The following is a 22,243-nucleotide window of genomic DNA, read 5'->3' on the forward strand; positions in this document are numbered from 1 at the left end:
CAATACATCACCTGGATGCATCCACACCAAAAGCACCCCATAAATCTTTTTTCTCCTATATGTCTTCTCTCGCTAAATCTTTCCCATTTTATGACAACGGTGTCTCTTGAACACATTTCTTTTTCTCCATCTTCATTGACATTCCTGTCTGAGCTATGATGGTCCCTGCTGCAAATAACTAAATGAAATTCTTTTCTGCATTTCTATCCTTTCCACCTCCTAGTAATTAATGATGTTGTAGCTCAAGTAGTTGTCATGTCTTTGCCATAGGAAGAAACCTGCAGGGAAGTACAGGTAAACCATGAAGGGATGTAGATCATATAGAAGTGATCTATATGTAGGGGGGTAATAAAGTTCTAGGGGCATTGTCATAGGAAAGGATCAAGGACACAAGTACAGGAATACACCTAGAGTAGAAGAACATTTTTTTTTTCACTTGACACTGTGGGAAAGGATGTAATTTTGAGGACAGATAATTATAGCTTTATAGATAAGTGAAGAGTGGGGGTAATGAAATGGTTTTTACTCTTGACAACTTCATTTTATTCTCTTGGAATTTGGAGGCAATATCATCCGTTGATGGAGTGTGTGGGTTATGGGTTGTTAGAGCAAAATTTCTTAGAAAAATTGATCTTGAGCACATGTCAAAGTGTATTAACTTGTTAATGAAGGAACTCACAAGAAGATAATAATGTGTCAAGTCAAAGAAGTATTGGGGAGAAGGATTTTATATATCATAAATGAGAAAATGTTTATATAAATAGCTAGGTTGCTAAGGGCAGATGCTCGTTTACTTCCTGTGGTTATAAATCTGTTATAGCTGGAAAATTACCTTACTTTATCAGTTGGCATGGGTTAAACTTGGGAGCTCAGCAATTAGAGCCAAGTTCCCAGTGTTGCCAGGCATGAATCATTATTCAAAAATAACAAGTCATATAGCTGAGAAGCAGACAATATGCAATTGACCTGTGACTGTTAGTCAGACACATTAAGTTAGAAGTTTCTGTTCCCTTTCAAGGATATGTTTAGCACAGGAATACCAAATGGCAGCCATCACTAAATTTCTCCAGCATGCATCCAAAAATATTAATGACAGAATTTGCTTATTTTTCAGGTTTATAACATTTTTTTTAATCTTGGTCCCTTCTTTGGAGTTAGACAACCATAGATACATCTTGACTGTGAATGTGAAAGTCCTCATTAAAATTTTGTGTTAAAGCCCTTAAAGAAAATTTCTGCCTGTTAATTCCACTTTGAAATTCTTGAATGCAATAAAAAATTAAAACATGCTAAGTTAATACAATAGGATTACAATTATGATTACCAGTAACATTGTTACAAATTTGTTATTATTCCTTTAGCTCAATTTATACTATTGGGGAGGTGGATTTCCAGTTTAAGTGCAAACATTTAATATGAGACTGAAAGAAAGGAGAAAGATACAGAAAAGGGGCTTTATAGGGAATAAGATGGTGGGGAGAAATCCCTCAAAAGTCACTTCTTGGGGTGCCTGGGTGGCACAGCGGTTAAGTGTCTGCCTTCAGCTCAGGGAGTGATCCCGGCGTTGCAGGATCAAGCCCCACATCAGGCTCCTCCGCTATGAGCCTGCTTCTTCCTCTCCCACTCCCCCTGCTTGTGTTCCCTCTCTCGCTGGCTGTCTCTATCTCTGTCGAATAAATAAATAAAATATTTAAAAAAAAAAAGTCATTTCTCAGCCTCATTTTTTTTTTCATTGAGTTTGGAGATAATAGCAGGAGCTGATGGGATTTAGGACTTGTGCTATAACGGCATTAAAAAGAGTAAGGTTTAACTTGTCCTCAAGAAATATTATTCTTTTGCCTATTCTTATTCAACAATAGTATTTTCCCATTGGGGTGCCTGTTGATCATATATTTTCTGGTCCTAATTATTTAACAAAGATTTATTTATTTATTTTAGAGAGAGTGGGAAGGGGCAGAGGGAGAGGGATAGTCTTAAGCAGACTCTGCACTCAGCATGAAGCCAATGCGGGGCTGGATCTCATGACCCTGGACCTGAGCCAAAACCAGGAGCTGATGTTTACTGACTGTGCCACCCAGGGACCTCTCTATTCCTAATTTTTTTTATCTGTACTTCCTGACAGGAATGGATACAGGGGAAGTTCAACCACGTTTCCTTTTGTATATAGCAGACTTCACCAGAAACAATAGACTCAGAGATTCCCACTAAAGCTAATGCTCATTCCCACAAACCTTAAATAGGCCTGAATTGGTCAAGATGAGCTAGGTCATGCACTAATAAAAGAAGGCCCCTAAATCTCAATGGCTTTAACGGACAAACGTTTGTTTCTTGCTTATGCAGTGTGTCCTCTATTCTCTCAATGTCAGGATCCAGGGTACTATTACTATTTTCAGTTTCATAGCATCTCTGACTTCTAATCCAATTTTTTATCTCTTTGTAAGTATGATGTTTTCAAGATTCTAGTAGGCTTCTTAACTATTTGAATGTGACTATCAATAGTCACATTCAGACATACTTCTTAGATTTGCTCTTTCTTTGTTCATTAGTCAGGTTCTCCAGAGAAACAGAACCAGTGAGAGGTTTGTAGAATCAGTTCATGAGATCTTGGGGCTGGTAAGTCTGAATCTTGGGGCTGGTAAGTGGAGCAGATCAGCAGGCTGGAAATTCTGGGGAGAGCTGATTGTGCAGGTTGTATCTGAACTCAGGCATAATTTCTGTGTTGTAGTATTGAGGTAGAATGGTTTCTTCTTTGGGAAGCCTACCTTTGCCTTTAAGACCTTCAAGTGACTGGATGAGGCCCATCCACATTATGGAGATTAATCTATTTGGCTCAAAGTCTACTGATTTAAATTTTAAACACATTTTTAAAAAATGCCTTCACAGAAACATCTAAACTAGTGCTTGACCAATCAACAGAGGACTACAGCCTAGCCAAGTTGACACTTAAAGTTAACTATCACACTTTGCTTCCCCGCTCTATGTTTCTCTCAATTTATTTGTGGCTACATTGGCATTGTGGAAGTGCCACTCTTTTATTTCTTAATCCTTGATCCATTTTGTTCAGTTGAAAGGATTTATTGGGCACCACTTAAATCCAGTGCAAAATTTTTACCATGAGGGTGAAAGTAATTTGAAATAATCCTTTAGGGTTTTAATGTACTTTGTCATTCAATTTTAATTTCTACTCTTGGGAGGTAAGAAGCAGTTACCTCCTCCAAATACTCAACTCTGTAAATTTACAGTTTTTTCTTTATCTCCTATCATTTTTGCTTACAAATCAAACAATTCATTTCTATATTAGTATCTTTTCTTCATACCGCCTTGCCAAATATAGCCAATGGTATTCACCCCAGGCTAATAATTTACAGTTATCAGGAACACAAAATTATTATATACATGATATGCCTTTGACAAGTGTTTCCATATCGTATACATTGGTGACTGTTGCTCTAACCACTCCCGTAACTGCATCTCTGTTGCCTATGCCATTTCTATTATGTTTTCAGTTTTTGGTTGTATTAGCACCCACTCCCTGTACCGATTCTTGTATCAGCCAGGATAAGTTGGGTTTTCCCACATGATAGACATGATACAGCTGGATCTTTACTATCACTATCTAGAACATTGTTTGTGTGTATGGCTGAGGAATAGCACTTTGGAGAAGGCATATACCAACAACGGTATGCTCTGGCTCGGAAATGACAGCCATAATTTCTGCTGTCCACTCATTGGACAGAACTAATCACATGGTCTCTCCCAACCACAGTGGGCCTAAGATGTACAATGCTATTCCAGACTCAGAATGCAGAAAGCCAAAAACATTTAGTGAACAGTAGTGATCAACACTGCAAGTCCTATCATCCCTATCTATACTCATGCACTATTGTAAATTCCTAAGGGAAATTACAATTCAAAGAATGATTTTCATCTTTTAACATAAGTATTTGGTAAATGTTATATACTAAATTGTGTCTCCCCCTGGCCCCAGATTTATAAGTTGAAGGCTTAGCCTCCATTGTGACTATATTTGGACATGAAGCCTTTAAATGAGGTCATAGAAGTGGGGTCCTAATCCAATAGGACTAATGTCCTTATAAGAAGAGGAAGAGACACGCAAGAGCATGAGCACACAGAGAAAAAGACTATGTGAGGAGACAGAGAGAAGGTGGCAGTCTATAAGCCAAAGAGAGAGGGTGTAGGAGACCCAAGCCAGCTGTCAACTTGGGACTTCCAGCCTCCAGAAGTGTGAGAAAATAGATTTTTGTTTTATAAGCCACCCAGTCTGTAGTGTTTTGTTATAGCAGCCCAAGTTGACTAATATAGTAATCATGGTCATTTTAATAAATAATTTGGTAACTATATTTAAATTAGCACACACACTCTCTCTCTCCTAGGCTTTCCAGAGGTGTTTGTTATTTTATAAATTTTTCTGGGGAAATCTGTAATTGAGTTTGAAATATGCAGCCTCATTTGCATTGTGTAATTGAATTGCCCAAAGGACTGCAGCAAAATTTATCTGGCAGTATTTGTGTGAGTTGGGTGGGATCATGAAATCAATGTAACGTAATGTACCTTTCAATAGTTACAGAAATTCTCTATTTTAAGATCTTATTTTTATAAAGAGACTAGCAAGATATGTATACTTACATATACTGACCTGAGATTTAGTGAAACAAATGTGTTGACATATGTTTCTTAAACCCATATGTATTTAAAAACACATTAGTTTAGGGATTCCATTGTTAAATATGTGAATTTACATTGCCACTAATTGTTGAGGTTTTAGAATAGCAAAAATTTTTTGTAAATTCATTTTTGTTTTTTAAATAAATTCAGTGTGTTCTAGTATTTAAAAGGATATTTTCAACACAGCATAGTAGATGTGAAACATTTTCTATTTCAGCATTATATTTAAAATTTTTTCTCATTACAAACATTTTTTAAGTCAGTATCATGAGATGAAATAATGTAATGACTGCATTTTCCATAGGAATTGTTCTTCCAAAAATATCTTTTTATATCTGTTATATACATTTGAAGCATTTAAATATATTAATTTCAGGCTTTGCTTTTATGCTATGCATTTATTTTCAACTGTCAACTGTCAAACTGTACATTTATTTCAACTTGGACTCTGTCAGTGAACCCTCAGGAGAATGCTTTCTTTTGTTTGCTTATCTACAACTAGTTCAGAGTAATAACAATAATAGAAGTAATACTTTTAGTTCTGAAAAAGTAGCTAACATTTACTAAACACTTTCTATAAACTAGACCTTATCCTAAGTACTTTATGTTGTTTCACTTAATCTTATCATAAACTATATGATTTAGATATGATTACTAATATCTTATTATATAAGAGAAAATGGAAACTAGCAGAATGAATTTGAATATTCTGAGACTACACATCTAGTAAATAGAGTCCAGATTGGAACTGAAAAAGGCCATTTCATGATCCTTGTTAAGAATTATGCATTTGTCCTCCAGTATAGTATGCCCACATAGCCCTGGGAAATTTGCTTCAGTGTCCATTCCCAGACTCTACTCATGAAGATTCTGATTCAGAAGGCTTTGACTCATAGACTACCGTCCTTGGAACTACAATTTAACAACTACCATAAAGTGGTACATGGCTTTCCAAAATAGTAAGCTTTTACTTCCAACCAACTGAAGTTTAAAAATTCTGTACATTTATACTGCAGTAGATTGAATAATGGCCCCCAATGATGTCTACATCCTAATCTCTGGAACCTGGGAATGTTATTTTATTTGGCAAATACTTTGAACATGTGATGAAATTAAGGATCTTGAAATGGGGATATTATCCTGAGTTTTTTGGCTAAGCCCTGAATGCAACCATAGGTGTCCTTATAAGAGGGAGGCAGAGGGAGATTTCAGATGGAAGAGAAGATAATGTGATCACAGAGGCAGAGATTGCAGTGATGAAGCCACAAACCAAGGAAGGCTGGGAGTCACCAGAGCTGTGAGAGAATACATTTCTGTTGTCTTAAGCCACCAAGTTTGTGGTAACTTGTTACAGCAGCTCTAGGATTCCAATATACAGACCACATGATGACTTCATATGTTTTCTTGTTGCTCTTGAAATTAGTCAATATTTAACATGTGTTGAACTTCTCCTTTACAATATTTGTGAAGAAAGGCTTCGCTTATTAAACTAGGATTCTAGATTCTGTATTCTAGCTCACTACATGTGGATGAGTTGCCAGATTTAGCAAAATGAAAACAAGGTACAGGCTGCTCATTTAAATTTGAATTTCAGAAAAACAACAAAGAATTTTTAGTATAAATATGCTCCAGGTAATATAGAGTAAAATTTTTTTTGTTATTTATCTAAAATTTAAAATTAACTGGGTATTCTGTGTTTTGCTGGGATACAAAGATAAGTTAGAAAAGGAGCAGGTGTTCTTGTCTTCTATCAGGGCTGATGTTCAGAGCGTAGGTCCATGCTACTGAGTTCATAGCCCAGGAGAAACCCCACCAGAGTAAACACTTTAGAAGGATGGAGCAGATAAGGTGTGATGAAATAAAATCAGTGCTTCTGGGCTCTCATGGAAAAAAAAAAAAATCCAGAGGGAAGAGATAAAGGCAGAGCCCTGACCCAAGTTAGGTCAAAGCTGAGGCTGAGGTGTTCTGTTCTCACTTGGAGAAATACAAGCAGCAAAGCTGCAAGGTGGCTCCCCATAGAACTCTCGGAGATGCAAAGAAAATGAAACTCTCTGTCATTATCAGCCTCCAGAGTACTAATTAATAAAAAGCAGCTACTTTCTTTAAGCTCAAGCCACAAAAAAACCCTGACAGAAAAGCATAAATTACTGCCCCGGCCCCACTCAAGGCCAAGGAAGAAAGTGAGTACCTAGTAGTGATGGTTAGAATTTGCAGGCTGTATTTCACACTGAAGTTATTCCTCAACACTCAACAAATTAGACTTGTTATTCAACCCCAACCATCACTGAAGAGAGTGACGTTTTCCCCTATGTGGTGGGAGTGCAACAGACCAAATGTGTCTAGAATTTACATGTGAAGTCATGATGTGAGATCTAAATGTCCTACAAACCTGAAACTGTAATCATACCTGTGAAAAGTCAAAAGCACTAGTGATTGTTTAATTTTTTGGTGAGACCCAGCAATATTATAACTTTGTTCTACTTTGAATTTCAGTGAGACATTTTGAAATGTTTGATTCCTTGTATGAATTTACTTAATTTGCATGTATCTTCAACTAAAAACTTGAAACAGTCTATGCACTGAGTTACAAAATATCTTTTATCTATTCAGTCATTTTTAAAGATTAGGACGTAGTCCTAATCAGAACCTAATCAGGTTCCTAATCAGAACCATCTTCTAACCCTTCCTGCCCTTGGGCACCACGATGGTTCTGAATAGTACTCAGGGCTGTATTTGACTCACAGCAGTATTTACTCTCTCATTGCTATTGTTTACTTTTATTGGGTTTTCATTGGATCCACAGTGTTTTATGTTTAGGGATTCTTTGATGTTCCCTTGGAGAAAAGTTTATTTTTCTTTTTGAGAGGATAGTTGGATATTTGTTTTTGAATTGTTGTGCCCAAATGATGCTGACAAGTGGGACACTTCTGGACCTAGATATTTGGAAAAACTTCCCTGACACATGAACAGACAGTCGATTAAAAAAAAAAAAAAAGAGGAAAGAGAGATGCTTCTAAACTCGAATTTGAAAATATTTTTGGCATCCTAACATATAACAGGTACATTAAAGTTATTGAAATGAAAGAAAAAAGTTAATTAATGAAGTCTTATAAAGAAATAAAGGGAACTTAAAGTGAAAATACCAACCTGAACATCAATCATTTAGCCAAATTTTTATTATTCTGCTTAGTCCCTGAACTATAGTATAATTCATTTACAGTAAAATGAACAAATCTTATGGAAATACCTTAGGGGGTATCTTTACAGATATATACAGACACACACACACAGAGATACACACACACACACACACACACATATGTATGCACACACACAGATATATTTACATATATATAATTGTGTAAGCTCTTCTGAATAATACAATTCTTTTTAAGTTTCTCTGACAATCTCCTACATTATCCCATGTACTTAATGAAATTAGCCAGATTTATTCACTATCACTATTCTCTGCCTAAAGGAATGAGGAATCCTTGGAAGATTAGTAGATTGATGTCTTAGGTCAAAAAGCAAAACAAAACAAAATAAAAAAAACTTCTTTGTTAGAGTAGGAAGAAAATGGTATGCTTTCAGAGGTGCTCCAAGACGATGATAAAGTGTCAAGAGGACTGCCTGAGGAGGCCTGTCTTCATCCAGATGGGAGCAACTTCCGGATCAATAAGAAAATACTGATTACAGTTCTTTGGAGCCAAGTGAGCATGGAAATTCTTAGGTGTTGCTCAAAATAATGTTTGCTAGTGCAAAACCATACTCCTAATATGACTGAATGAAGATGTCCGATGCCTCCAGAAAAGGGAGAATGTTCAGAGACCATGGGATTGATTTGTTTAGTTGATGCCATGCCTTTCCCCTCTTGAGAAGTTCAAGCAGCTATTGTAGTAGTACAGATGGGTCTGTATTCTGATCTCTGCTTGAAATGTAAAATACATGTGAAAAAGGAAATGCAGGATAGACTTGCTAAGGCAGTGCTACTGTCAGGTCACTGAATATGGGGACTGTAAAGCTTAGTCTCATTTAGAATTGTCATGTCCCAGGGTGTCTGAGATGACTTTGTGGTTCATCTCTACCTGCTGTGTTTGCCAGGAGTGTGCTGCAGTTGGCCCACATTAATTACCCAACATTAAGAAATTAGCTAAATACAACCAAAGCAGGCATTCTGGAACTTCAGCACAGTTATTTTAAAGGAAGCACTTTGGTCTGAGAATGTTAAGTGACACGAGGCCATAGAAATCCTGTCTTGAAAAGGGCCCAGGTTAGGCTTCTCTTCCCTGTGGTGTTTCTCCATACAGACATGTGGTACCGTTAGCAGATGGCCGTCTTAACTGGGACTGGGGACACCTGGGGGAAATCGCCCCTCTGATGGGGAAAAATGCTTTATATGGACACCTTCATTTGTCTAAGTCCGTATTCTCTGTACTTACAGTAAAGGAATTGTAATTTTTACTTCCGTTTAATTGCCATCTTCCAATCAGTCACATCCCAGGTGCTTCGACCATGTTGAAGCAGTGGTAATTTGAAGGAAGGTCTCTCCAGAGGAGAGATTTTTCTCACAGGTGACTTTCAATCAGAAGCAAGGAGAGGGAATAGAACTTAATAGATGGTTTCAACCATTTGAGGGGATCCATCGTTCTTAGAGAAAACAATAAATAACTAAAATCAATTTACTTTGTAATTGCTTTAGAATTACGTTTTTCATTTTTTCCATCAGAGACACAATTCAATTAAAAATATTTTAGATATAAAGATGTGTGGCTCATACTCCATCCTCTATAAAGATGTAAGATAATACATGGATGTCTGTATCACTATAGTCGATGAGAAAGCAAGATAAGTGACAGAAGCATTTGCATACTTTATGCACATCAATCATGTATTCATCTTCTTAGTACAACCTATCTGATATGTATTAATTACTGCAGTTTAATCAATTCTAAGACACTCTTTTATTTTCACATTTTAATGTGAAACGTCTTTGTTCTCTGAATTTGCTTCACAGATCATGATGTCTCGTGATTTTTGTTAGCTAGACGACCACTCTGGTGTGGATGTCATTACTTCTGCATTCAGGACTACCCAAAGTGCTGGTATAAAACTTCAGGTTCCACATCATAAGTTTGAAGAGGAACTTAGGAAACAACAGTGGAGCCCTCTCTTAAGTCCCAGAATCAAATGGTGATGAATATTGGAAAGGAGAGTTGGTGAATGAGAAACTTAAACAACTTTCCTGGAACAGGAATGAAAAGCAGATTGGCTGTCTATAGTATCTAAAACAGCATAGGAATCTAGCAGAGATGACTTTCAGTTCTTTTAACATATCATATTAAGAAACACTGAATTTCCAGCTTTTTCGATGACCATAGAACTAGATTGTGTGAAAGAAAATAGATGTGTGTGAATTCTAAATCAAAAAGGGATTCAGAAAAGTCAGATGCCACAAGTTTCACAGCTACTTTGACCAATGTCTCTACCTTAAATTTCCATTTTATTCATGCCTTAAAGTCTTATGTGATAAAAGTTTACATCTAATCAGGTCTAAAAAACTAGTCCAATAAACATAAAATTATTCTAAATGATAAAACATTAAGGCATATTTTAACTGGCAGCGTCTTTGACTTATTTAGCAGCACAAAATATAAAGGCGTGTAGCAATTATTGTCTGTATTTTAGAGACGAGAATGTTGAAACCTGGTGTAGCCTCATTTTGAACAAGACCACACAGCTAGTAGTAAATAGTGGCACGGCTTTACTTTCAGATTCATCCAACACCTGACCGTGAACTGTTTCACTCCACGTTGTGTCACTCCTACAAAGGAAGGGTCCCTCCTTTGAAAGAGGGAGAAAGTGTATCTTATTAGAGAACAAAGCATTCATGTTTTCCTTCCCGCTTAGCCTTAAGTTAATCAAAAGTCCTCCTTTATAAACCTTTTCCTCTTTGCATCACCTAGCAGCAAGTATTTTGGCAATGGGAAGAGGACAGAAGAACTGGTTTCATAATCAAAACAGTGAAAAGTCAGGAAGGCTGGAGCACATAATGCACAAAACAGAAGCTTCTGAGCACAACCAAGACATTTATGTTCCCACCAGTGTTGTAGTATCTTCAGGGACAATTACTGATGATGTTATCTTTATCGGGGATAGATCTGCATGTCAGTATAAAATTCATCAGTGATGGCCTTATCCAGATGTGTAGATGCCATCCTGGAACATATTTCCTAGTACCTGCCTGTAAAAATACTGATGTTCATCTAAGGCTTCAGTTGAGATCAGTGAAATGCAAATTCTCACTGCTGCAAGCAAGCATTGCAACTCTGGATACACATCTATACTGGGGATCATTTTTGCCCATTTCATTGTGACTCCATGAAATTTTACTGTATAATAAATCAGAGTCCATATTCAAAGGTAAATTGATTATAACTTTTGATCTAAGTTCAATTCTCAGTTAAAAATGCCAAAAATTCTAAATATGATACACAGATAGGGATATTAATCATCTAATGATCAGATCAGACTTATATCAATTTGAATTACTAACATACAGGTGTGTATTTAGTCTCCATGATTAACAATTAAACAATTAAAAACACTTCTCCTAAGGGAGACTGCTTAGCTCTTATACTACATCTTTCCAAGGGATCTAATAAAAATTTCTAATGTCTCTATGTTCCACAAATATTAGTTAACAACATTACAATTTTGTACTATTTAATAAAACTCATAAATAACTACATTTGCATAGGAACAGGTAGTTTTTCTTTCAGTCTGATTACATTTTCCCTGTGTGTTTTGCCTGCCGAAATTTATAAACAGATTAAAAATTAGATGGCTTCCAAGTCAGTGTTTCTGAACCATCTCCCCTGCACAGCCATGAATGAAAATTACCAATTTAAAACAAATAGGTAAAAACTCTGTTTTAAATTCGGTGCCATTCCACCTGATTTAAGTCCAGGCTGAACCGAATAGTTGAATAAATTGCTTATCTATAAGAGCTACAGGACTATGATTAGTTATGATGAAGGAGGAAAGCTTAGATGGGACTCATCAGTACTTTCAAGTATAATGAGAAACGGTTATATAGAGAATTCTAGTCCCCATTTCTTTCTGCAGAAAATCAACTAACTTTAGATTGCAATGTGATGGATTATGACCTGCAATTTGGGGGAAAATTTTCCAAGAAGTCAAAAATGATAGCAGAATGGGTCCGATTTTATTTAATTTTATTCACTAGAATTTGGGAGCTTTAAGATAAATTACAACATTTTGTATACTTTTATATGAGAAAGCACAGAGTACTGATGAACTTGCTGCTAATGTGAGATGTAAAGAGAAATAGGTTCTTCTCCAGCTCTACATGTCCCTTCGACCCCCAATTTCCCATGATTAGAGGGTTATAATTTAGTATATTAATTTTTGTTTCCAGGATATCCACCTAATGTCAAATATTTTGCAGGACTTTAAGTCTTTGCCAAAGCCTTATCGGTGAATATCTTGGAGTAGGACATATTTTCTCATTTCCGATTTTTCTCATTGTAGGCAAGGCTGTTAGGGAATAAGGCCCAGAGGGACAAGAGTAGAAATGCACAATGAGCCACTAGAACATACTATAGTAGTGGTCAATAAACACTTATTAATTATTAAATGTGTGAAATAATATTTATAAGGGGATGATATATATATATGTGAATTTATGTACGTATATGATATGTTTAATATATAAGGTCTAATAAAAAAGAAAATATTCCTGTCAAAAGACACTTCATTATTAGGCACTGCTTAAGAATGTGTTGTCTGGATTTAGAGAAACCTGTATTTGAATTCTGGTCTCCCTAATTTTTAGCTTTATCATTTATATAATATAGATAATAATACCTACCTGGTGATATTTTCTTGAGGGTAAATCAGTTATTTATTATGTATTTCATAAGGTTGCTGTAAAGATTAGATGGCATAATATTTATAAAATACTTAGTACTTATCTGACTCAGAGAAATTGCTCAGTAAATATTGCTCTAATTACAATTTACTTCAAAATTGCCAAGACTGATCCTTAGCAATGTGAATGATTGATGCAATGAGTAGAGATAAGTGGAGATGTGCAAAGCACTATATGGCTACAGCAGGGATTCTCAAGAGAAAGCCATTTAAGAATGCAGAGAAAGGAGGTTGGTTAGGAGAGTCAAGAAATGTTTCTCAAGAATTGATGATATTCAAGAAAAATTTAAAGGGGATATAATAATTATTCAGATGCACGGTACAGGTAAGAACATTCCGTGAATTAGGATTCATAGGTGTGAAAATGCAGAGGTGTAAGGATTGAGGTACCTTTAGGGAGCTATAAAGTATTCTGTGAGGAGGTAGCATTAGAAAGGGGATAGGGTAACTTACTAAGAGATCTGCAGATGTGGGCAAGAGCCATGCCATGAAGAATTTTTCATCGAACAAATATAGTTGGGCTTGACCAGACAAAAGAAAGAAACTCTATAATATTTTTAGGGAGTGATTGGTATGATTGGATTTGGAACCATTCTACAAGTAGTGAGAATAATGAATTAAATATAACAGCACCAACCACAAGATGATCCATTAGTGATTAAAGGTCCAGGTGTGGGTGTGTGCTATAGTCTTTATGGAGCTCAAAAGGAAGCATACTGTATAAAAGTATGTATGAGGTAAAACAGAGGAATTAATGATAGAGGAGATGAGGGAAATGAAAGACAGAGGCTTCTTACATGACTTTCAGATTTCTGGCTTTCATGGTTGAATTCTGCCTTTCACCAAGATAAAAATTAAAATGGGTGGGATGAGTTTGAGAAGATAATCAGGATGTTAAGGAAGGAAAATATTTCTTTCCTAAAAATTTGAAGACCTCCTCTTCTACTTTTCCGATTTTTGAATCCTAACAAGAATTTTTTTAAGTGATTTGTTATTGTACTACTCATAAGCATATTGATTGGTAACTTTAAGAAAGGTGAATACAAAAGTTTGGTATTGCTACTAACTTTTAATTGCCTTGCTTTATTTTTTATATTTATTCCCTCGCTGTATATTAAGATTTTCTTCTTTTCTACAAAAAGAAAGGTCATACTGAATATTCTCTTCAGTTCAACACTTGTCACATTACTAAGATTCTCACAGAAATTCCTTTTGAAAATCTTAACAAGGAACAAATTATCTCAATGAAGAGGTCAGCTTAGGAGAAACTTAGACATATTTGGAAAGCTAACCAACTGTTCTCACATGAAGCTACTTAGAGCATAAAACCCTTTAATGACTATACCTTGAAACTGTGACCACCATTTTTAGCTTCAAATTTATCAGTAGAAATAGGTCCATGAGTGTCCTGTATATATGCTGATCAGTTAGTCTGTGCTGTGCAATGAAAGTTGAAGTGATCATCATGTCACCAGGTTCTTATTTTAGAGCTGATGAAGTTCACTAGGTGTTGTAGGCACAGGTACTGGAAAGTTGTAGCTGCAGTAATTACAGAGACAGCTTAATACTGACTAACGAAAGCTTCACATTCCTTCCATAGGAAAAGTGACCTCATGGACATTCAGTATGTTTTGAGAGCTTTTTAGCGTTGTTGAATTACCTCAGACTTGTACTCCCAGAGTAAGAGTCAGCAAACTTTACCTGTAAAGGGCCAGATAGTAAATATTTTCATCTTTGTAGGCCAAATGGTCTGTGTTTCAATTCTCAACACTGGCAGTTATAGCAAAAGAGGCCATACACAATATGTAAAGAAGTGAAGGTGTTTGTGTTCGATAGAACTGTGTTTATACAGTTAGGCAGCTGGCTGATTTGGCTCAGGAAACAGAGTTGCAAACCCCTACCAGAGAACCTAGGCAATGGTCTGTAAGCAGGTGAAATGCCCCTGCAGGGCTTTGATTCAAACTGCACTACAAGGATTGCTTCTTTGTCAGCCACCAACAGTACAAGTTTCTTCCCTCATAAGAAATCAGAGTTCGTATAGCGGGGACAGCTTCGATTGATTCTCAGGAGCTAGACCTTACAAATTAGTTGCTAGGCTACAATCAGTTGAGTTGTGTCTCATTCAGTCCCTTTCTGTACCCCCCTCTCTACCTCCACTTTCTCCCCTGATACCAATTCTGTGCTATCATATATGGTCACTATACAGAACATTTTCTTCCCTACAAGGAACTTGATGTTGTCTTCTAGCCACACTGATCTCCCTCCCCTCAATGCACCAAACCTATTCTGAAAATCTGTAGTTCATTTCCCCAGCACAGACTTACCGAGTGCACCGAAGTGCATGCAGAGTATATTTCACTTAAATATCTTCTGCTACTTCATTACTGCACCTTACTGGCATCTCCTTAAAGTCACTTGCACCATCCAGAGGCACTGTATTGATGAAAATAGGGGATAGATTCTGTACCACCCAACTTTCTCTCAGGAATTTGGTTAAGGCATTATCTTACAATACTGTGAGATTTCTCTTCTTTACCTGGTTATTGCATGTGACTTCTGTTGTTAATTGGTCATTTCTAATCTTGGTTTAATTACTATTTTCTTAGAATCTTCTGTCTTTTTTCCCATGCTTTCCTGAGCCTACTACAGAGACCACATGTTTAATGGAAGCAGAATATCTACAATACACTATAGAGATAGAAAAAATTACATAGTTATGATCTCATATTAACCTACACATTTGTATATGCAGAATGTACCAAATAAAAATTAATTTTAATTTCCTAATCAAATCATATTTATAAGTTTAACTTTTACTATGAGATATTTGTAGATTCACATACAGTTATAAGAAATAATACAGAGATTTGGTACATTCTTTACTCAATTTCTCCCAATGGTAGTATCTTGCAGTCCAATAGTACAATGTCACAACCAACGCACTGACATTGATACAGTCAAGACCAGGACATTTCCACTGCTACGAGGATTTCTCATGTTGCCCTTTTATAGCTATATCCACCTCCCACCCCTGTCCTCCACCTTGTCCCTAAATCCTAGCAACCACTAATCTGTTCTCTAATTCTACGGATTTGTGACTTCAAGAGTATTAGGTAAATGAAATCGTGCGGTATGTAACCATTGAGGATGGCTTTTTTCCACTCAGCAAAATCTGGAAATTCATCCAAGTTTTTGCATGTGTCTATTGTATCCAATTTTTTTTTTCTTTTCTTTAGCTGAGTCATATTTTCTTGGAGTGCAAAATTATTTGTAGTATTCCCTTATCTTTCCAGTGGTTGCAGGGTCTATGGGATGTATGCTATTTAATTCCTCATATCGGTGACTTGTGTCTTCTGTCTTTTAATCTTGTCAGTCTTGCTAGAGGTTTGTAAGGTATTATTTCAAAGGGTCGGCATTTTGATGTATTGATTTTATCTATCATTTTCCTGTTTCAATTTCATTGATTTCTGCTTTTTATTAGTTTCTTGATTTTTCTCTTTGGCTCTGTTGCCTTTTTACTACCAGTTTCTTGAGATAGGAACTTGGATTATTGATTTAAAACCTTTTCTCTTTTCTAATATAATCCCTTACTGTTATAAATTCCCCTCTCAGCACATACATTTTACTATGTTGTTCTACATATTTTGATATGTTGTGTTTGTACTTTTGTTCAGTTGTGTATTTTTAAAATTTTTCTTTAAGACCTCCTCTTTGACTTATGGATTATTTAGAAGTGGGTAGTACAATTTCCACATATTTAGAAAATTTCCTGTAGTTCTTCTGTTATTGATTTCTATTTTGTTCCTTTTATGGTCAGACAATATGATCTATATGATGTCAATTACTTTTTTTGCTGAGATATGTTTTGTGGCCTAGAATATGATCTATTTAGGTGAATTTTTTATAGATGCTTGAGACACTTGTATATTCTGCTATTGTTTACTGGTGTGTTCCAAAAATAATCAGTTAGGTCCTGTTGGTTCATTTTGTTGTTCAGATCTTCTGTATACTTGTCTGGAAGTTATATCCGTTTCTGAGAGAGGGGCGTTAAATTCTCCATGTACATCTGCCTTTGAAGGTTGGTGAGTTTTCCTTTCAGCTCCGTCAGTTTTTACTTTAAGTATTTTGAGGCTGTTGTTCTGTGTATTTACAGTAATTATGTCTTCTGGTGATCAGTCCTTCATTCTTGAATGTCCCTCTTTGTCTTAGATTGTTTTCTTTGCTCTCAAGTCTACTTTCTTTGATATAAATTTGTTAACTTGTGCTTTTAAAAAAATAATGTTTGCATGGTGTAACTTTTTTCCCATCGTTTTCCTCCAACCCACCTGTATAATTAAAGTTGAAATGAGTTTTGTGTAAATAGCATACAATTGAGTCATGTACTCTTCTCATTTCTGGCTTTCTTAGAATATTTAGACAATTACATTTAAGGTAATTATTGATACGTTCGGGTCGAAATCTGCTTAATTATATGTTTTCTATTTGTTTTCTTTGCTTCTCATTCTTCTTCTTTTTTTCTTTTCTCATATTCCTGTGGATCACTTGAACATTTTTTTAAGGATGTCATCTTGATTTATTTACAATAATCTTTAGCATATAGCTTTGTAGAATTTTTCTAGTCACTGGTCTGGGTATTATGAACTGCAATCTACATGCAACTTAATATAATCAACCTGTGTTATGTTTTAAGTTTGAGTGATATGTGAAGGTGGAAAACTTAGTTAATTGGGTCCCTTTGCTCTTTTCTCAAATATAATTGTCTTCAGTTTGAATTGTTTTATAACTTTTATTTTAGACATCACAAATGATTTAGGAAACACATGAGGTCAAGTATGTCTTTTTTATTTACCCATATTTCTAATCTTTTCCATGTTCTTTCTTCCTTCCTGATATCCCAAGATTGCTTCTTTTATCTTCTGCATTTTATTTGAAACTTTCTATTTTCATTCTAATTCTATTTTTCCTTTCAATTTAGGCACCTGAGTTTCTTTCTTCTGTTGGCTGGGGCTTGGGGGTGGTGGATAGAGGAGAGGGTTGTAAGACACCCTGTCAGCATGTTGTTCCACCAATCCTGGGATCCCCAACTGGTGTGCCTTCTTTTCCCACCCTTCAAGTTTTTTGGTTTCAGGGGGTATAGTTGTGCTTACTAGAGAGGGACAGGGAGACACTAGTCCATGATATCTTGTTCAGGTTGGAAGTCACATGAAATTAACATTAAGATTTTGAACCCATTTTTGAGGAATTCTAAAATTTATTAAAATTATAGGATATAAGTACATGCCTCCATTATTTTCTTAATATTTGAGTCCCAAAATTAATGAGACTGTATAGGGAAGAATGGGGTAAGTATGCAGGCATGCAGGGGTAAGTTATGGTGAAAAGAAAGAGCACTTGAGACGCAAATCATGAAATCAAGGAGGTCATACTGAAAAACTGTTTGCATCACAAGCAATGTCCATGGTATTGCAAGATCTGACAGAGTTGCACCAAATAACATGCAAAGGAAATAATTCTATAAGATAATACAACTAAGATAAATATATTAAAGGAAATATTGGATCATTGAAGTTTGAAGTAGAAGTCCCTTTGAAAAGGAAGTTTTCAAATACTTTTGAAAAAATGATACTTTTTAGGATTATGTCATGACACCTAAACATGAAGTGGAGAAGTATGAATTATGCTTATATAATTTTATTAGAAAATTTAGACTAACCCCTTAGAACTTTTTCATTCTAATAATTAGCATAGAGTCCCTAGTTTAACTGAGCTTTTGAGAACAATGAAAAATAAATACTGTATTAGGATTGGCCAGACTGTGGTGTGGTAACAAATACATTTTTTAATCTCAATGGCTTAACACAATAAACATGTACTTCTCACTCAAATCAAGCTGATGGGACCAGGATCCCCCCGCCTCTCATAGTTTGATCTGTAGCAGCACATGTTCCCAGGATTGCTGTGGCAGGGGACGAGAGGGCTGTCATTTCACAGGAATAGTTTGTGGACCAGGCCTCTAAGTGGCTTATATGCCTTTGGTCCACAAGGCATTGATTGACTTATTCCCAGTCACAGGACCCCAACCCATGTGCAGATGGCTGAAAAAAAAAAAAAAAAGGTTTTCTTTTGGCTTTGCATGTGTAAACACAGCACTTTTTCTGTCACCATTATTTCTTTTTACAAGATATATTGAAAAGCAAGCTTTTTCACTATTACTCTGACTTTCTAGATGCAGTTTTAATTTCATATTTAGGAAAGCTTTACATGCTAATTTTTCTGAGATAATTAATAAAGTCTCCTGTGTACATGAGTCTTTTTGCTTTAAAAAAACAAAACAAACCTCTATTTAAATAGTGCTTGTTCTGCAAGATTTCATAAACACTAAATTTCAACCAACAATGTCAATTTAATATGCTGAAGAACTATAACTAAGCTAATTAACATTATATTAAGCCACTTCAAAAAGGTAACATAGAAATGTGCTATTCTTGAGTCAATATATAGTTTCTGTTTAGAGACAATCGTATCAGAATCCTTCACTAAAATGTAAAAACTGGCTCAGCATAAAAAAAAAGTATCCACTATCAATTGCATTGCCAGCTACACAGACAACCTTTTTTTGGTCAGTTCCCAGGAAATTAATGAACAGATTTGATTCTGCTTAGCTTGGAGAACTGATAAAAATCTCACTCCAAGGTAATGTGAAGAGAGATATAACCTTTCATTTTCTATTCTTTCAAGAATAATTAAAAGACTTAATTTAAAAAATCCCTACCCCATTCAAAGTTCTTTTCTACTTCAAATTATAATAATGCTGATTTATCAGATAAACCCAACTGTCTATACCCTAGGCTATAACAATCTTTTCTCTGTATTCTGACTTTGTAAAAGGTTGAATTTTTTTTTTGTAAAGTGATTTTTCTTACTTCTATTTTAATTTGTAGTCTAATTCATGAAAGTAATGAGACTGTGCTTTTTTTCTCCCCACAGAGGAGAAAACCACGTAGAACTGTATATCCTGACACTATACATACAGAGCAAATTAGGAATAACTAATTTTCCAGAACTAAAATGTATTTAATTATGTTATTTTAAAATTTATTGCTAAGAATATACAGATGAGGGCCAATTAATTTGACCAGGAAGGGAAGTGTCAAAAAAATGTGGAGAAATTGTAAAATTGTTAACCAACTTTTGAATATGAATATAAGAATGCTAAGTAATTAAGAATTGAAGACAACCTTTCACCATAAAGACATCAAAGATATAAACTGTGTCTAATCTGTTGTTAGACTATGGAGCATATGAAAGATGTACATGGAGATAAAACTGGAAAACCAATATTCCAAAAACTTCTCAACATAATTAAATGTTATTTGAATCCTTTCTTAGTGAACAGTTACACTTATGCAATCTAAAAGATTCAATTATAAGTCAGTTTCCTAGAAATGAATGAGAACGTATCAGGCATTTCTGTTCTTTATTTTGATACAGTGACTTTTGCACCATCATTTAGTTGGTATGACAAAATTCGACATCTGTTTTCAAGGTAATTTCCAAATAAATGTCAGAAGTCTCTCTGATTTATTCTCGTCAATGCTTAGTATATTGCAGAAAGGCACCAGAATGTGAAATGTATGTTGCTGTGTCAAGATAAAGTCAGTATCATAAATAAACCACATAGACTCCATTGACACCTGACCCCACTGTCAGCATGTTGGTATTGGTTAGATCACTGATGAAGAGTTGACACTTTGCAGGGATTTATCATTCAGGGGGTATCAAACATTAAGTTGTCTCAAATTACTTGTTCTAAATGAAGGCATTCATGGTAAACACTGGATAATAGCCTATTCTAAAATCATTGCAATAGATCTGCATATATTATTCATTTATTCATTCATCCACTTATTTCCTCATTCATCCATCAGTTTACTCATCTTCACACATACATACACATACACATAGACTATCAAATATGTTCAAGGCATTATGCCAGGTAAAGATGATTATGATGAACTTGCTCTCAAGGAACTGATAAGCTATAATTGGGAGAGAAATATAAGTGCCTTGCACAATTCTTTTGGAAAGAAAAATAAAGATGTCTGGGAGAAAACAGAGAAGGATTAATTTAAATTAGACTTTAAGGAATAGAGGAAACGTTGACAGAGATGTTAAAAAGCTATCCTAGGTAGTAGTGAAAGAAAGTAAGCGGAAAATTCCTAAGGGGCCATAGGCTGGCGTTGGTGATCAGGGGTAGGTTAGTCTGCATGGTAGTGTTCTACCTGTCATCGAAGTCACAAACAAAGTAGAAAAAGTTAGATTGGGTGGCTGAAGTTTTCTGTGTTCCCAAAATATTATAGATTTAGAAATAATTAAAGAGATTTCAGATCCAAGAAATATTTTTATGTAGCATTATTAATATTATTCTTATGTTGCATTACATGTTATTATTAATAATAATTTTTTATGTTGCATTCTCTTATGACTAAATATACATACATATTATCCATGACAGGATGCAAACATTTTGCACTTTGAAATTTTTCTAATTTGTTCCCAGAAGCTATTTGCTTTCCATGTGCTGGGATTCACCTGGTATTTATCAATTTACTTTAATTTTTTGAGCATTATTCACTACCTTCATTTCCATTATATGTGTGACGGTGATATATAACTTAAATCCTTTCTATTTACAGAAGCTTTGAAAACATTTGATTTTGATTAGCTTAATAATCACTATCCATTGATGGGCAAGTCAGACACATTATCAAAATCACTGAGTGACTGGATTTTCTACTGATAGTCTTCAAGACTATTTTAAAGTTGTTTTGTTTTCTTCAAAAAGTAAACTTTAAAATGAGTAAGAAAAATCTGTTCCATGCTCTATTTTATGATTGAAACTAAACTGAAAATTCAGTGGCTCAAATCTGCCTCAAAAGCTTATCTTGAGAAATGATAGCATAATTTGACATTTAGTACTCGTTCACAACTTCCAAGTTTTTATTTTTCTGTTACCCTCTGTAGACCAGGATTTTCAACTGCTAAATAGAATTTATTGTTTTTTGGTGCATTTTTATGTTTTGTTTTTAGTTTTTTTCAAATTTTTGATGTTTCACAATAAATATATTTTCCCTCATGATCCAGTACACACACACACACACACACACACACACACAACGGAGAAAAAGGTCTCATGAAACAATATTGTGATGTTCCTGATATTTTCCATTTTATTCTACTGCATTTGGTTCTACTTTATTTTGTGAAAAATATTCTAGTTGAGATCCACTAAATTTATTTCAACCCTCACTCGTGGGTTGAAGCTTACAGTTTGGAAAATTTTAAGGCAGTCTGATTTTCTTCCCTTCTCTCTCAATTTAAAAATAAAATCGTATTTTTTAATCAGTTGTTTTTCTACTTTAAATAGTCCTCCTAACTATAATGTATTCAATTGACTTTTTTGTCTTTTGTTAAAATGAAAACAATTTTATCTTGACTTGAGGCTACATATGTTTACCAAAAAAGTGAAGAAATTTTTTATTAAGAACAAAATTGTAATATTTTTCTTGTTGTCAGTGCAACAATGGATTATTTTAATTATTTTGAT

The sequence above is a fragment of the Ursus maritimus genome, unplaced genomic scaffold (genome assembly GCF_017311325.1).
Source record: "Ursus maritimus isolate PB19 unplaced genomic scaffold, ASM1731132v1 scaffold_18, whole genome shotgun sequence".
Classification (NCBI taxonomy): Eukaryota; Metazoa; Chordata; class Mammalia; order Carnivora; family Ursidae; genus Ursus; species Ursus maritimus.